The 19719-nt window shown below is 28.9% G+C and overlaps 1 protein-coding gene across 11 annotated transcripts in view; it reads left to right on the forward strand.

Moving 5' to 3' along the window:
- LOC130678315 (potassium channel subfamily T member 2) overlaps positions 1-19719 on the forward strand; it is a 148359-nt gene that overhangs the window by 17510 nt on the left and 111130 nt on the right. The window contains exon 1 of one of the 11 annotated variants that reach the window (XM_057485486.1): positions 14238-14358. The exons of the other annotated variants lie outside the window; for them this stretch is intronic. The gene's annotated coding sequence lies outside the window, so the exon portion shown is untranslated. Of the gene's footprint in view, positions 1-14237; positions 14359-19719 lie in introns of those variants that run through there. 11 annotated transcript variants of the gene reach the window in all.

The following is a 19719-nucleotide window of genomic DNA, read 5'->3' on the forward strand; positions in this document are numbered from 1 at the left end:
TCTACTGGATGACTAGATTTTTTAAATGTTTCGCATATAGATGCTGGTATGTCGGCCGAAAATCTTCAGCCACCCCCACTCTCCGGAACTACCCCTTAAGTAGTCGAATTACATGAATTGTTTCATTTCCGTTTCGCGAAAAACGTTCCGATTTTCATGTGCATTAAAAATCTTGCATTGATTTCCATAGCAATGCATCCAAACTCGTTTTCGAATTTTCGTTTTTTCAAAATATAGAAAATTTGATCTTTAAGAATTTTAAACACGACTGGAAGAAAAGATAAAAAATAAAGTAAACAAAATTTAAAAAAAAGTTTTTCTCGTAAATTTCACTTTTATCTCACGTTCGCTGTGATTTTCTGAACAAACAAGACTCTTAGCTCCGTCGAATTTCGCGTTAACTTTATTATCAAGTTAGTGACTCCGGCTCCACTAATTTCGCATTACATCCTTTCGCAAACTTCACAAATCCGACGGGTCATTAGAAAAAATGCATTAATTAAATATAACTATTTATTTAGTTAACAAACTCGTTAATTTTTCCCCGGTAAATGAGTTAACCAACAATTATCATGATTATTCACAAGGAAACCGCTTAAAAATTTAAATTCATTTTTTAATTAAAAAACTTGAGTGCATATTTTAAGTAATTCATTTTCCACAAATTAAAACATGACTAATTTTTTTTCCTATTTTAAAGTGATTTATATTTGTATCGAATCCGACAGTATTAGGACTATAAAAGTGGGTATAAAAATTTAATCTACAAATGCATCGTAACAAAAATTTCCAGTGTCGATGTTTACGGTCTTGGGAGTTTCAATTTTTAATCTAAAAAAGTGTAATTTACAGTTGAAAAGCTTTTTCATGTAATTCAATACTTAAAAAATGTTTGTCTACATTTTCACTTCTTCTTATTTTATATCACCAGCAATAAATATAAAAACTGACATTTTTATACCCACTAAAATTTTTATCATTTCTATTCATTTAAAAAAAAAATTAATAACCCTTTCATTTTCTCCCGTACAAAAAATAAGTAAACACCGAAAAATAAATCAAATAACAAATTTTGTGCACCACTAAAAAAAAAAAAAAAAAAAAAAATTGTACAGCCCATATTTGAATATCGAGGTAAAACATTTATAAACTTTTTTAATTATTTTTTTTTTTTTTTTGTAAATAAAATACATTTCCAATGATATTTCCGGGATTTTTCAAAGTTTACCTCTGGTAAATATGAAAAAAAAAAAAATAATAATAATGAAGGAAAGCTATCAGTCGTGAGTGAGTCGGCATCAGGCAACCAGTGTCGTGCCCTGAACCGCGAGATTTGTTTTGGACAGGCGTCTGCGCCGGAATACTCAGTTGAGTAAAGGACCAGGAGGCGGATCTACTGCTCATCGTGGGTACAAACGAGCTATGAGCCAGTCGTCCCCGAAGCTTCGTGTCGTCGAGATGCGAATACCTCGACACCCGCCACCCGCTACCCCCGTTTCCACGTTTATTCTTATTAATATTTATCACAACAACAACAACAACATAAACAATTTTCATATCAAAGACATCAACATTAACTATAATACCAACAGACAAATAATTATTTTAGCCCTTTTCTTGTAACGGTCATCCCTATGGACACAACGACGCTTCCTCTATAAAAATTGTCTTCCTGTAGTTTTGTACCTGACTTTAAAAAATTTATTTTAAAAAATTTTGACTCCAATTGTTTACAATTAATTAATAATAATTAAAAAATTAATTTAATTTTTAAAAAATGCCGGGAAAAATATTAAAAGAATAATTGTGATCACATACGTTCGATGACGACGCGCGCAGTAGCACGTGAGCACAACGTTATCAAGTTTAAGATCATATATATAATAATAATAATTTGAAATGATAATATAGAATTTCGATGCCAATTTAACGTCAATAAATTTAAAAAAAAAAGTGAAAATTTTAAAAAATATTTATTAAGAAACCGGAATTTCTTGGATTGAATTTAAATAAATAATTAAGGTGTCATATGGCAAAGTCAAGAAAAAGGTTTTATATACTGAGGAAAAAAGGAACAAGACATCGATCACAAGGTACCTGGGATAAAAATAAAATTAGGGTATTTTTGTTGAATTTTTCGTGAAAAATTTCTACGTGATGTGGGATGAGATAAATTAAGGAGTAGAAAAAAAAATATAAGAACAGAGGCTGGATGAGAAATATAAATTTATGTATCCATGTTAAATGTGGGGTAAAAGAATGATAGTCTGAGGTGGACTGCACAAAATATATGAGTATAGGGTACGAATCTGAGAAAAAGTTCTTATAAAAAAAAATCACCTGTGGGCATTTTTACCGTGACGAGTGCGCCATCTTGTGTCACGTTCTATCCGGTCTTACTTTTTACTCGGCCTTTATATTACTCGTTACTTTTTTAAATTGTTTATTTTTTTCCAACATATTGCTGTCTAAATAACAAGGTGTCTGCGCAACTTAAATTCACTCGAGATCTTATTTGCTGGCAGGAAAAAATAAACCCAAGGGAAGGAAAAATTTACTTTCTTATTTGAAACAAAAGTTTACAGAAGTTAAAATTTTAAAATTTATTAATAGACACATATTTTTATGTATCGTATTTCAAAAGTAAATTATAGTTTTTTACGTGTAATTAATATGTGTGTATTAAATTAGATTAATTAACATATATGTGTGTAAAAAAACATATTAACTTTTAAGTGTACCGTGAAAATAAATAACGGACTTGATGCTTATGGTAGAAAGGCTTTAAATAAATTAATTATAGTGTAGACTGAGTTAACGAAGACGCTAATTAATAATTAACTATCCCTTTATTTTATTTTATTTTTAAAAATCAGTAAATATAACCGACCTATTTATCAAGTATTCAAATTGTGAATAGAACCAAACATCGAGGAAAATTAAATGGTAACTAAATGATATATTTACATAATCACATTTATTAAATATAATAATAATATATATGCTGTACGTCGAGTGGTTTCGTAAACATTCTATTAATTAAAATTAATTGGTACTGTTATCTTAAAATTTTTAATCATTTTTTATTTTTAAACTAAAAAAAAATTGTGGGTTTTGTTTATCTAGATATTCAGTGTATGAATATAAATGTATGTCGTTACATATTCATGGTTATTCAATTTACATTGAGAAAATACGGATTCATTCGATGTAAAAAATTTACCGTGGTACGAAAATTTTTTTTATTCATTACTTCGATCATTATTGTCATAAATGTACTCGTGTTACGTGGTGTCTGTTGACAGTATCATATTTTTTTTATATTCCATCTTGTTATTTTTTTTTATTTATTTCCATTATTGATAACGGGTTTTATTTGACAAAAAAAATTTTTTACATATCTCGGGTGGAAGAATAAAAAATCAGAGATTTAGAAAAAAAAATTTGACATGAATATTTTTAGGGGAGGGAGGGGTAAAAGGGGGTACTTAAGGAAATACCAAGTTTTTGTGGACTCAAATACGCTAAATTTTTTTTTTTTAATGATATTCAAAGTAAATAGAAGAAATTTTCAGTTACCGTTGAAAAAAAAAATTTTTCATTTCTGCGGGCAAAGTGGGGTACCCCCTAAAAAAGGTGAAAAAAAAAATTTCTGGATTTTAAACGAATTTGATTAAGTTTAATTTTTTTGTAAGTAATTTACATGAAGAAAAATTATATTTTACATGTTTATTGGATACAAAAGAAGAAAAAAAATTTTTAATAGTTTTTATCATAAAACAAACGTCATTAATATTTTTCAACTGACAATTGATTTTTGAAAAAGTTTACCAAAAAAATTCAAAGTAACGCTTAATTATATTCACAGAAGTGATTTTGGAATGTTTAAAAACCATTTAAAATATAAAATTTTGGGGGTACTCCGTTTTGCCCCCCCCCCTTCCCCTAAATTCAAAAAATTTTAATAAAATTGTTGTCAACTTATTTCAGTAAAAATTCAAATTAAATAATTTTACTTTTTTTTTTGTATGAAATTTTATATTTTGTTGAAAATTATGCCGGTTCAACTTACCTCAGATTCTGTTCCGCTCCCTCGTACGAGTGAAGAAAAAATTTAGATACAAAAAAAATATTAGGGAGCTTGTTTTGCCCTCTTTTTCTCTATTATCGATATATATATATAAATATATACTTTATATACTGATATAGTTATCTCACCCCTGAGCTATTAATCGCGAGCAATCACCTCATGAAATTTACTATCAGAAGCATTCATATCCCTACTTTATGATGAATGTATAATCAGATGACGTTATTGAGCCAAAGAAAATAGAAAATCCTCTACTCTCTAATCTAGGAAAAAAAAAAATAAATAAAGTCCTTAGGTAACTTTAGCCCTGTAAGAAAAATATTCCCGCGTTAGAAGTATACTTAGACTTTCTTTTTATCTTGATGAAATTTCTCTAGAATCTAGATCCTCAGATTACGTTTGTAAAAGAAAATTATTTAAGTTATTGCTCGGTATTAATTTTTGTAGTGGCACCATTATGCTGACAAGTCAAAGTTACCCGAGTCTCCTTCAGTATAAATTCCATTAATAACAATCCTTTCATGAGTATTAAAAAAAATTATTGCATATTCTGTAAAAAATCAGGATTAAATCTGGATTTTATTTTAATCGAAATTCACTCCGTCACTGGGAGTTCCGGATTTTTTTATGGGAGGAGTGATTTCGGAGTAACGTGGATTTTATTCCAATTTTTATTCACTCCGGTCTGGGGTTTTAATACTTAAATAACTTTATATTTAATAGAAACATCCCTGGTTAAGAATTCCGATTGGAATCCGATTGAGCATAATCGGAATGAATCGGTTTCAATCGGAAAAAGTGCATGAAAATAAAAATATTATTTTCCGATTGGAACTGATCCATTCTGATTAAAAATTTTGAATTGGACTTAAGAGGTTTCAATCGGAAAATAATATTTTTATTTCGTTATTGTTTTTCGATTGGAACCGATTCATTCCGATAAAAATTTTGAATGGAATTCAATAGGTTTCAATCGGAAAATAGTATATTTTCCGGAAATTTTCGATTCACTCCAATAGGATTCAATCGAAAATTTCTGATTCACTCCAATAGGATTCAATCGGAAATTTCCAATCAAATCCTATTGAAGTGAATCGAATTTCTTAACCAGGGATAGCGATTACTCCCATTCGGAGTGAATTTCACTTCGAAGGGGAGTGAATAAATAAAAAGTCATCCACCCCGCGTTCACTCCGCAAATTTTTTACCGTGTGCAGCAGTAACGTTATCATAATTATCACAAAATTAGAGTATTCAAAATTAACCTAAATTTTTTACTTGCTCTCCTAAAATGAATTAGTGAACTTCACTATGAATTAGTGAATATTCACAAATTCACAGTGAAGCTCACTAATTAATTTAAAGAGAACAGGATCTCCATTTTGCCCGACCTTTCACATAATACTTTTCACTCCATTATTCAGTATCAGATTTAAGTCAGACCTATAAAATTTTATAAATGCTCTAGTACTTAACTCGTAATTATAATTACAGAAAATAAAGAACACGAAAATTGAAAATACTTAATACCTCACATTAAGTCGAAACATTATCACCTAAAAAAAATTTTTATTACAGTTATTAATCTTCGGAATCTTATATAATAACTGTAATTATCACGTAGTAAATTATCACGATAAAATCGTGATAAAAAAAAAGAAACTTTTATTACTTTGACATCGGAACCCTAAATTCTCCCCTAGTTCGCATTAGAAAGTAATAATTATTATTTTCTTTGTTATCAACGTCTTAATGAATCGATATACAGGCAATCTGGGTAATTTTAGCCTGTCAGGGTAACAATATCCGTCAAAAAAAAATAATATCTAGACATGACACATAACTTTTTTTATATACGTAATCGACTGATCGTTTAGAACCCAAATATACCGAAGTTTCGAGTAAAAAAATTTAAACATAATTTCGAGAGAGGCCCAAATTATGCTGGTTGGTAAAAAATTACTCAGGTTGGCTGCACTAATTTTGAATGACAAAAAAAAATCTTTGATGGGATTAAAATTTGTTTATTCAATGACATTCTGTCGACTTTACGAGCATCAAAGTGTCAATAAATCGACAAGTCACTTACCCTGAAAGTAAATAAAACTAAAAAAAAGTTTCGGTGTCAATGTTCGTCTACCATATTTTATCTGCGGCTTTTTTTGTCAATAAAACAAGAAATATGTCTCTCTACCTTCGAGATTAGTAATTTATTTCTAAACAAAAGGTAAAAATCTACAAAAAAAAAAAAATTGAGCCGCAGTAAGATAAATTTTGAAAAGTAAATCACCCATAGATCGCAAATTGATTTCGGTTTATTTACAACTCAATACTTAGATACTTTGTATAGATTCAAAAATATATATCACTGTCGATTTATTGGCACAATAAAATTGACGATCATGTGGTATTTTGATGGAAGTGAATAAACACTATCATGTATACGTACATTGACATTTTGATTTATTCAATTCAACAGGTGAATTTCCTCTCTTTTACTTTCATAAATTATTATCATTATTATAATCAAAATTAACTTCATTAAAATAATATCAATTTTTTTTTTTCTTATTTTATTCACGTTCTAAATATTTTTCAAATTAATAATTTATTATTTCAAGTATCGATTCATTAAAAAAAATTTTAAAATATGAGTTGGCCAAAATTTGAATCCAAAAATTTTTGATCTGACTTTTTTCAGTATCAAAATTGATATATTAATTTATTACATACGTTAACAATTAATTTTGAAAATTTTTACATGCAGAGAAATTATTGTCCAAATTATTTTTATTTTCCAAATTCAATTCTTAAGTTTTTTTTTAAATTTATCAAGTCAAATTATTTTATTTTTCGAAGCCACCCTATTTTTTCTGAAAATAAAATGTTTTTTTTTTGACAAAAAGTCCAAAATTTAAGACTATAAATTTTTTTGTACAATCTATAGTTTTTCAAGAATTAAAAAAAAATAAATATAGGGTAGAGGTACCATTTGTGGCCATTGGTCCAATTTGGACATTTAATACTTTACACGGAAAGAAAATTATGGCAGCGGTTCCCATAATTTTGTGAAATTTTTTCCTATACCAACATAGGAATTACGACCATAAATTATGGGAGCGGTTCCTATAATTATAGGAATGTTTCCCATAATTATAGGAATAGTTCCTATAATTATGGGAATGATACCCATAACACTATAGGAATGGTTCCTATAATTATAGGAATGGTTCCTATAATTTATAGGAATACTTTCTATAATATTATGGGAATCATTCCTATAATTTATGGGAATGGTTCCTATAATTTATAGGAACCATTCCCATAAATTATAGGAACCATTCCCATAACATTATGGGAATGGTTCCTATAATAGTATGGGAACTATTCCCATAATATTATGGGAATGATTCCCATAATGCAATTGGAATGGTTCCTATACCATTATGGGAATCATTCCCATAATATTATGGGAATAGTTCCCATACTATTATAGGAACCATTCCTATAATATTATGGGAATGGTTCCCATATTATCATGAAAAAATTAATTTAAAGAAGTGTGGTAATCACTTCTACAATACACAGAAATATTATTAAACATAAAAACAAAAATTCAAAAATTGAAAAAAAAAATCGTATTTGGCAAAAAAACATTAAAATTTTTAACAAGAATTTTTTGTCAGCACAAAACATTCAAGAAAATTCAAATTTTGGGAAATTTCTACACTATTGTGCAAAAAAATAATTTTATGATATTATAGGGATGGTTCCCATAACATTATGGGAATAGTTCCCATAATATTATAGGAATAGTTCCAATACCAATATAGGAACCATTCCCATAATAGTATGGGAATGATTCCCATACCATTATAGGAATGGTTCCTATATTGGTATAGGAACTATTCCTATAATATTATGGGAACCATTCCTATAATGGTATGGGAACCATTCCTATATCATTATGGGAACCATTCCCATAATGGTATGGGAACTATTCTCATACTATTATGGGGATGGTTCCTATAATATATGGGAACCATTCCTATAGTAGTATAGGTACTATTCCCATACCATTATGGGAACCATTCCCATAATGCATAGGAAAACTTCCCATAATTTTCTTTCCGTGTATATTAATTAATGAAAAAGTGTAAAATAAAATTTCCATTTTAATAGTCGGATAAAAGTATTTCTAAAGACATTTAAAAAATTAATTATCTTATTGTGTCTTTTGCGAATTAATTTATTTAAATTTTTTACGTGTCCAAAACTGGCCCTAAATTGACCAAAAACGGTACCTCTACCCTATCTTGAAGAAAATAAAATTTTTTTCACTAAAAATACTTTCTGCCCATTTGGTATATTTATCACAAAATAATAAAAAGAAATGACCTATTGAATATTATCGATTTATAATATTATCAGGAGACAGGCTTCAAAGATCTCAAGCCGCAAGCCGATATCTCAATTTCCTTCTTCATTATTGAAGCATCATCGATGATGACATCGATAATAGAAACTTGTCCGGAAGACTATTGTCAGCATTTTCTTTGCCTTCTTTTTTTTTTTTCACGGATAAATCCGTCTCAGTCTTAATATTCACCACCGCTTGCTTCGACTGTCAGTAAGAAATTAATTAAGACATGAAAATAATTATCGCAAGGAAATAAGAGAAGAAAAGTTTTAATGATAAGAAATCAAAGATAACTTTGATGCTTTTTGATTATCGCTCAGATATTTAATTAAAAAAAATAGTGACGTAACAGCCTTCAAGTCTTGAGATCACGTAATAATCACAAATAAAGATCCCGTGAGATTGTAAAATTAAAATTGTCGTAAAGCTTTTCATTAGTCACTTTTTCTTGTTCACTTCTTCTATTTTTATCTCCGAGTCACTCCAATAATTTATTGAACTGAACAAGAACATACAAGGTTTCTATCAATTTGTATCAGTTTTATGGGAACTAGTAATGATAGTTCATTAGTAGCGACCCGTGTAAAAAAAATTTGTTCTAAAAAGATTCCAAAAAAGTTCAGCGTGTGGAACTTCTAAAAATGAGACAGATTAGAACTTCGAATGGAACTTTTTTGGAACGTTAGTAATTTTTATGGTAAAAAAAAAAGTTTTTATGAGCAAATTTAGAGTAAAAAAAGGACGTTCTTGGAACTTTTTTGGAATTTTTTATGGATGTTTTTTTTTGTTCTATAAAAAATTTAAAGTCGTGATTTTTGAACTATTTTGACATGTTTTTGGAACGTCTTTAGTCTTTAAAGGATGCAAAAGTAGTGATTTTGGAATGTTTTCGAATGCCTTTTTTAGTCAATAAAAAAGTCAAAAGTGGTGATTCTGGAACTTTTTTGGAATGTTTATATAAAATCCCAAAAACGTCCTTTTTTAACGCTAAATTTACTCATAATAATTTTTTTTTACCATCAAAATTACTAACGTTCCAAAAAAGTTCCATTCGAAGTTCTAATCTGTCTCATTTTTATAAGTTCCACACGCGGAACTTTTTTGGAATGTTTTTGGAACGTTTTTTTTTTTACACAGGGATGGTAAAAAAAAATTACAGAGTAACTTTTTTCTCAATTTTTTTGTTTGTTTGTGCCAAAGATTTTTTTTATTCTTTTTAAATTTAAGATGAGAGTGAAAGTGAAAACAGACCAAAGCTAATTAAATTTCATAGCAGCTTTGATACTTTAATTATTTTCTATTCAATTGTCGTCATTTTTCATTAGACTTTCATTGTCTTCTATGTATATATATATATATATTTTCTATTTCTTGTGTACGTATAAATTATTTATTTTAAACCTTTAAACTTTTCTTCATTTGTCGGGACGTAATTTTTTGTTTGTCTTGCGACGAAATCGAGCTCAGATAAATTTACTTTTCCTTATATTATGTAACCAAGTAACGTTCCCTGGTCTTTTTTTTTCATCAGAGATTCTACGAAAGGGAATCAGTAAACAGGTTGCATACTAAATATACGTGTACGTGAGTGTGTTACTCGGATTCTGTCGAGTTCTCCTGTTAAATAGCACTAATTTTATTTACAATTGACCTCATTTCGCTTTGATTAATCATTTGAAAATCATAGTCGGTATTATTATTGTTATTAATTAATTACTGAGATATTAATCTTGACAAAAAGTTTCATAAGACAGGTTTCATTTCACAAATCATTTAGGGGAGGCTTTAATAAATCGAGATAACGGTAATAAAGCATCAATTAAAAAGTCATTATTCTTTGAGGCCTTTGATTTTTTTTTATTTTACTCGGCCGCCAAAGGACAAAAAATTCCTCTTATTAAATTAAAGAATTTTCAAATTTAAGTAAAGGAATCTGGGAGAAATGAGATCATTTTTTAGAAAATTTATTTTTATTAAAAAATATTAAATTGCGGTCTCTGAAAAAAGACGTCAAGTTAATGATCCAAATTTTTTAAAAATGTTTTGTGATTGTACGGAAAACTGATAGATGAGACCTGGGTAAAATGGACAATGATAATTTTTTTTTGCTCAAAATTTATGTTACGAAAATCGGAACGTTTTTCACGCAACGAAAATGAAAATAATTTATGTGATTTGAATCTAAAGTTGACTTAAGGGGTAGTTGGGAGTGGCCTGCAATTATCCCCATATAAAGTGGCCGAGCTTAGAAATTTTCCCATAGATCGGCTGATGCCTGGTTTGCAATGATTGGCCAATAAATGGCTAACTATGCTGGCCCGTGCATGGTGAATCATTGGCAGCCGTCTTTTTGCTTATAAAAACGACGCACAATTAACCGCCGTTCGTTGACCAACGGTTTGGTCGATCGCTTTTGATACCAAGCTTTGGCCGATGATTGATTGTCACGATTGGCCAATGATTGCAACTGCCATGTCTATCATCTGATAATTAGCCGATCTTCGGCCGATGCTTGAAAATTAGCAGCCATTCACGACCCAGTAATGGGCCGATTATTTTTTTTTGTATGGGTCGATTGACGTGCGAAACATTTCAGAATTCTAGATCCCGTAGATTTTCACTTTTCACTTCGTTTTTTTATTTCCGTTCAACGAAAAACGTTTCGATTTTCCCGTACATCAAAATTTATGATCCTGAAGTTAGCAGACAATGAGTAATTTTCGGATTTTTTTTCACCAAATCAATTACAAAAAAAAACAAAAACTAAAAATACGCACATGTAGAAAATTTTAAAAACTACAGGTGCCATTTTTTCAAATATTTTTTTTTTTATGGTTTATCGTCTAAAAAAAAATCCAAAAATTATTAGACATCTGCTAACTTCAGTATCATCAAAATTTGTACTTTTTAGTGACTAATAAAATCGTTATTTTATTAATTTTAGCTCATAAATATTAAAAACCTGTCGCTTTCACCCCAACGTTCCTCAAATAATAAACCTAAATTTTTTTTTTAAAAGGTCACAAATAAATTACTTGACCTTTATTTATTACCCGTGACCCAAAAACACGGATTCGACAGTTAAATTACTAATTGAATTTTTATTTTTTTCCCAATTCAGCTCTGAATAAATTATATTCAATAACTCATCCATAATTGATCAACTCATAAATAATTAAGTCGCTAAATTGATTAATATGAATAACATATAAATAAGTAATAATTACGAACTTTGTTAAAAAAATCAATTGGCTGACCTTTGATGAACGGCGACACATGACCTGAAAGGAAATAATTAAAGAGTGTGGAAATACTTTCAATTAAAAAATAATTAAATCAATAATTGTTATGAGTAATGAAATAAAATATATAACTAAGTGAATTCGTATGAAATGTTGAGTAGAGTTTTATAGATTTAGTTTTCCCAGACTAATTAACAATTAGGATACTCGAGTCTCTATTTCAATTACTCGGCGCTATCAGAAACTACTTCGAGTGACTTCAGTATCTATAGAGTTGCTGATAACGAATTTGTAGCTTAAATGTAGTTGATCGGAAATCGATTGTGAACGTAACCGAAAAAGGACTGCACTTTCATCTAAAATTGGATATTGGCATTTTCCATGTTCTTCATAATAGTGATAGATGAAAAAATATAAAATCATATATATCTATACGATCTATGACAAGAGCCATTTTCTCTGCATTTATTTTTCATAACAATAAAATATAAAAAGCAGAAAAATAAATAACTATGTATGAAAAACATAAAGAAAAATATATTTTATTTTTTTGGTAGATGGGTTGAGATTCTTTTAAAAGTCTGCGAGTCAATAACGCGTGGAATCTAGTGAATATATCTTCTTGTTCAATGCTGACATATTTCATCAAGTCCGTGTCAAATTTATTGACAAACGTATCATAGATTTTGACAGACTTATTGCGATTTTTTGTTCTTTGTTCATATCAATATATTTTTTACGTCCTCGTTATTGATTTAATAACTTCTCACAATCTCCATTTTTTTTTTTCATATTATTTTTATTTTCTTACTCAAATTTAACTTTATTTCTCTCGGGATCAATAGAAGAAAAAATTATGGTAGTAGCAAATTAATTACTTTTGCCGCGAAAGTGATTTTTCAAAATTTGAATTTTTCGCGCCATAAGTGAGTAAATGAAAACAAAGAAAAAAATCGGTCTATAAGTTGAGCCTGCGGGCCAGCCCCAAAACTTCCCGCTGTTTTCGAGCTCTTCGAGCTCGCAAATACTTTTGTATGTCATTGTTTTGTAAAAAACCATTTTTAGCATTTCTTTCTCCCACGATATCTCGCGAACGAATTAATCGATTTTGATAGTTAAGGTGGCAATCGGCGTTTTTTATCAAGTTCTAAAGCTGATCAAATTTTGAAATTGATTTATTCAGTCGTTTTTGAGAAATTTCAAAAAAACCAAAAAAAAAATTTTTTTTTAATTAGCAATTCTTTCATCAACGGTTTCTCTTGAACGAATAAACCGATTTTGATGGTTGAGGTGGCATTCGACGCGGCTTATAAAGTTTTAGAGCTGATTAGATTTTGGAATCAATCCATCGAGCAAATTAAAAGTTATCCAAATAAAACATTTTTGAAAAAATTTGATTTTTGAAAATATCTCCGAACGCACCCTACCGATTAAGCTCAAATTTTAACAGCTTCAAGATATTAACAAGCCGCGTCGAATGACACCTCAAAGATCAAAATCGGTTCGTCCGTTCAAGAGTTATGAATATTTACATGCATACGTACGTACGTACACCCATACATACACTCGGACATCATCGTGAAATTAGTCAGGATAGCTTCCTAGAACCTCAAAACGTCGACATCTGATGAAAATTCGATTTTTGCAAATCGGACCGAAACCAATAACTTCCCGAATTTTTGAAAATTTACAATTTTCTTAGCGGGAAGTTAAAAATGGCAAAATCTCTTATAAATTATTTTTATTAATAAATAAAATTTCGTAGCTTAATCAGTTACTTATAAAAGAGGGTAAAATGGTCGCTCCGAAATTCCAAAGCTTTTTTAAATTCTAGGCATGAATAAAATATTAAGATTTTTTGCCGCCATTTTGGCTCTTGAAAAAAATAAGTTGACATATATTATATTTTTAATAAAATAAAATTTTAATGAACACTCGACGTAACAGCATATAAAAATTGTGATTATCAAAGTTAAAAGGATAAGTTTTTTTTTATTCATTTTTTTCTGTATACTACAGGCAATTGAATCATAAGAGGGCGCCATGAATGTCTATTTCATAAGCACAAAGCTCTCGACATTATCCTCGAACCGTAGTAGCAAAGTATCATTAGCTTCACTGCACTGTACTATACAATATATACAGTACTTCTATTATTGGAGGAAAAATCTCGAAGGAGCACGATAAGAAATTACTCGCCGAATAAATACACCATATACATTTAATTAAAACAATTGTCTCCCGCTTGTACAATTTCTTATCAAATATCAAATCCGGACCAAAAAATAAACATCTATACAAACATATATATCAGAAAAATCTTATAAATATTTGATGACATATCTTTAGACTCTGGGGCCATTTTTGAATGATAAAAAAAATATTTTATAAAAATTTATAAACAATAGGCTTTAATTTATTAGACAAAATTTATAGTAACTATTGAAAAAAAAGCGGCGTTTTTTATCCAACTGTACAAATAATAAAACACAAAGAGCAACATGGGACAAAAAATATAAACAATCGACTTTTTGAACGAACACAAGTAACGAAAATTTTCAACGAGTTTTTTAATACAAAATAAAGAACACAATAAAGTTTACCAGGTATTGTTTATTACTAAAAGTTACTTTTGAATACTTGTTGCACGGTCTTGTGTTAGTACATTAATTTATTTGTTGCATATGCATTTAAACTGTTTGTGTATTGTGTGCATTATATATTAAATAAATTAATATATATGTGTATGTGTGTGTATAGAAGTAGTTTAGCATGTTATTGCATTTACCAGTTATGTAAAGACTGGCTGTTTTAAATTAACAGCTAACACGTGTATTTGCATTTCCATCGGTGTGACCTCTGGTTACGGAATTAAAGCTTGCGATGAAAAAAAAAAATGCTAATACGTTTTAAATAGAAATTGATTTAAACGCAGATTAATATACGGTTTAGTCAATAAATAATAAATAATGGATTTAGAAAAATTTTCTGATTGACGTGAATTTTTTTCAAGGAAAAAATAAAAGTTTTAATTATTTTTTAAACTCGAATTGTCTGGTAATTAAAGGAAATTTTTTCTGTAAGCTATGGCTAGAAAGAAAATGTTGTGTATAATAATAAAATTTAGATTTGCTAACCCATGGATATTTACACAGTAGCAAAATTACAAGAAAATATTGACTTGTTTTTTTTAAACGAGTGAACAATAAAAACAATATTTAAAGACTTTGTTTTCATAGCTTCAGGTTAATTGTAAATCCATAATTTAATGTCTAAACCAGACTAAAAAAATATTAATCTGATTTTTTTTTTATTGATTAAATTTTTTTGAAAAATAATTTGTTCAAAATTACGCTTATCCCGCGCAGGCCCGCGGGCGAAAAAAAACATTTTTAACAACAGAAAATAAATTATGTTTTCGTCTTATGTAAATGAGTAGTCAAATTTTTCGAGTAATCACTAATTTCGATAAAAAAAAGTCATTTTTCCGTAGACATCATTCGGCTTGAATCTCTATATTTATTTCAATAATAACAATATTTATAATACCAATAATAATAATGATGATGAGTAGCATTAAATATTGTTACATTAAAAAAAGAAAAATCCATTTTCCCATAAATGCTGAGCATGTATTATTGTCTATAATCTGTAACCGTCACATTTCTCGACAATTCCAAATATATCCAACAAATATTTGCATTTTACCTCTATTGGAATCTACACCAAATACGATACATCTAAAGCTTTAAATATATATACATATACATATACGTATACATACAATCACAATAACGATCACATAAATATATGTATATATATCCTGAGGAGCATTCGAATACTATCCGGGGGAGAGATTTATGCCCGATCGTGATTAAACAAAGATAATACTACTAAATCCTACTATTATATACAATTCTCCAACCATTTTTAATAAATTCATACATTAATAGGCGAAGGGGGGTCCCCCAAAAATATTTAGTTGCAATTCTTTCTTCAGTAAAAAACATCCAAAGAGACTTGTGTGTTTTCCTTCGATTTTTCGGTACCGTCACTTATTATTCGAAGACAAAATATGCGAATACATTTTATCCGATAGACAAAATATCCCCGGACTAAATACTCGATAGATAAAATATCCCCGACTAAATTTCTTATAATATAAAGACTTTTCATACACTGAGAAAAATTCCCAACAAATTTTACTATGGGTGCATAGTAACACCGGACTATAAGAAAATTGGTACAAAATTTACAACTGTCCCATACACAGAAAAAAAAAATTATCGACTGAAGGTAAATATTCTTGATTCAAGAAAATTTTTTTGTGGACCTAAATTTTTTCAGATAAAGTAGAAATCTCGACCAAGACGAATTTTTTTTAACCAAGACAAATTCTCTCGGCTCAAGAAAATCTTGACTTGGTTCCCGAAAACGTTTATCTTCAAAAATAATTTCTTGACTCAAGATAATTTTTTTTTCTGTGCAGTAAACGTATGCGCATAGGCCACAATCGTGTAGTCTGCGCATACGTTTACTACACACAAAAAAAAAATTCTCGACTGAAAGTAAATATTCTTGATTCAAGAAAAATTTTTTGGGGACCTAAATTTTCTCAGATAAAGTAGAAATCTTCTCCAACCAAGACGAATTCTCTTGGCTCAAGAAAATCTTGACTTGGTTCCCGAAAACGTTTGTCTTCAAAAATATTTTTTTGACTCAAGGTATCTGTTTTTTCTGTGAATGGGACACTTGTAAATTTTAAATCAATTTTCTTATAGTCCGGTGTTACTATGCGCCCATAGTAAAATTTATTGGGAATTTTTCACAGTGTATAAATAGTACGGTAATAGTAATATATAATATATTTGCACATAAAATTTGAGTGTGATATTAAAAATAGATCAACATATGCTTCAAATCGTACTGTGCCCTTTTTTCACAGATTTTGGGTGGGTATTATTTTGGAAATAGGTCAACACATATGCTTCGAATGCTACGATACCCGTTTATCGGTAACCATTAATTATTATTTCACTTAAAATATGTTTTTCTGAATAAGATTTATCGACAGGATATTTTGTCACGAATTTTTTGTCTCTCGAATATTTAGTCCGGGGATATTTTGTCTATCGGATATTTTATCCGCGAACTACAAGTCGTGCTACCGATTTTTCTTGTATGTGAGTAAAACAATTTCTCAACCCAGTCGAACTGCAGGAAAATCCATTCACGGATGAACGGTGAAATTAGTTAATTAGTATACTCGAGTGGAAAATACTTATGCTTATTATAGAGCTATAGAATCGTAAGCGATCTGAGTATCGTTACTTAAGTGTATCGAGATTACTCAGTAGCGTTTAATGCTCATCCAACTTTAATCTGCATCTGTTACTATCTAATTAAAATAGTAACTGTTATCGCTCTATCACTGCAACCATTTACAGAGACAAATATCTTCATTTCGAATACACCAAATAATTGTATACATTATTCAAGTATTCCTGTTGTAAACTATAATATAATCTAGATAATTAAAGTCCTGCAACTTAATCTTAGCACAATATATATTCCAGCAAATCTGCAATAAATACATTTGAAAAAAAAACTTATTTCCATTTAAAAATAGAATTCTCATAAAAATTTAAATATTTTTATTCAACTGACCTTATTAAGTATAAAAATAATTTTCCAATTATACTAAAATGAATTTTTTTCCCTATTTAAATATAACTCTATATATTTTCAAAGCCTTTAATATTTTTAGTATCAAATTATGAAATGTTAAGTAGTAAATATGTTGGTAATTTATATAAAATTACCACCAAAGTTATATTTAATAATAAATTTACAGTTGATTGAATAATTAACCATCGCAGAATTTAACTTTTAGAAATATTTAACTTTGTGAGAGTCAACACGAAATTCATATAATTATATTTACACTCACGTTATAACTTTTCCATATTATATATACCTACATAAATATGTATATACACAGGAATATATATATATTTGTATATACAATATAACTAACTCGAGAAAGCAAATTTGCCTTAAGGTTACGTTAAAATTTGACTCAATTCATACAAAGTACCAGGAAATTGTAAAGTTATTAACAATTATCACTCTTTGTCTCTCTTATCCTTCTGTATATAAACAAATCATTGAAGACAGTGCACTAGTTAAGAACTTATTTTCATTTTTATTTCAAATTCTTGTGTAATAAACTAAAACTTAGTCGTAATTCCCTTTCATTTCTACTTTACGAGTAAGAAATCAACTTCCGCGAACATAAAACCTTTTCCGCTTTAACATCTCCTACTTAATTACAACATCGATTGCTTTTTTTTTACCACTCCCAATTGTATGAAAGTCTAATGAGGTCATATAAGTGAATATTGCATTGAAAAAGACAAAAAAACCTACAAAGTAGAAAATGCAGATGCAGAAGTTAATGAAAAAGAATGAAGTTCTTTTGTATCGTGAACTATTTTAGAACAAAAGCTATTCGTGTAATCAAAGCTTCAGCAAATTTAATTAAAATGAATATTAAATTTTTGATAATTAGATATTAAATTGTGTATCTTTACAATTAGGATTAAATTTTTTGTCATTAACGTTCGCAGACAAAGTAAATTTAAAATATGATTGTGATAACTAATTTGAGACGGAAATTTAGTGGAACGAAATGAAATTAAATTTTTTAAGACAGTATGTGAAGAATTTTTTGTTAGCTATCTTTTTCACTGAGTTCAAATACAGTTATCACTGTCATAGTGAATTAACATGACTCTTTAAAACTGTAAGCATTTTTAATAACTTTATTTCCGTCCTCCTTCTGACGGGTTTCACGGAAAATTAATTAAAGCTTTTGTTCAGATATAAATACAATTAACTATTTTCGTCAACTTTAGACGAAACTTCATATATTATTCATCGGTTGCTAGTGGCTATTTCCAGATTGATTGGATACTTGCATATATAATTGTCTGCAAAGCGAAATTGATTAATTTCTGTTAGATTTTGACAGCCATATTAGTCATTAATATCAATGACTTACATTATTTATTAGAGAATAGTCGGTCAAAATGGGGCAGTTAGAAATGTTTGTGAAAAAATTTTTATATGAGGTATCGGTGGGAAATAAGGCCTAGCTAAGGGAGATTTTGAATAGAATCAAAAATATTGCATTTAATTATCGAAATGTATTGTAGTAACTGGAATCTTATAAATTAATATCACTTATACACTACAATAATAACACACTTATATTAGAAATAACAACACCACAATTAACTGCAGCAAAGATATAGTTTATTGATACAAGACGTATGGTGTTTAGTTGTCAATATAAGACTGACTGACTTTAGCCGCGCATCTATAAAACAAGAGAAGAAGGCATTTGTTGTCTAGCTATTCAAATATTTAAAAAGATCAGTTTCACATTCGTTACAGTATCATTAATTAAGGTCTTATTACCCGCGGGTACCTTAGTTATCGATACAAATCGATACTTCAAAAGAAAATATGAAGTGAGCCTGAGTCGTTTTATTTTTGATCCGGGATTTTTTAGTGTAAAATTTGTTTTTCACGTTTCATTTCAGTTTTGACTTTCCCGCTTTATAATTTAAGTCTAAACCAAGTCAACTTCGACTTTTTCGTCTTGAATCGTGATCAAGTAAATCAGTTAAGTCTAAACTAAGGCGAAAACTCAGTCATATCTCCGTAAAAAAAGTCGAGTTTGTCTCGTGAAAAACGGTTCCTAATTTCGACTAAGTAAATCAAGTTTTACTTTTGACCCGGGAATGAAAACCAAAATTTGAGTAGAAAGAAAAATCCAGTCTACTAGAATCTAAAACCAATTCCATCATTTTCTTGATTTCCCAATAGGGTTCAGCCTTTTCCTAATCGTTTTCTCGTCACATAATTTTTTTTCTTAAAAAAATATCGATAGCTTGAATCTT

This window comes from Microplitis mediator, chromosome 1, assembly GCF_029852145.1.
Source record: "Microplitis mediator isolate UGA2020A chromosome 1, iyMicMedi2.1, whole genome shotgun sequence".
Taxonomy (NCBI): domain Eukaryota; kingdom Metazoa; phylum Arthropoda; class Insecta; order Hymenoptera; family Braconidae; genus Microplitis; species Microplitis mediator.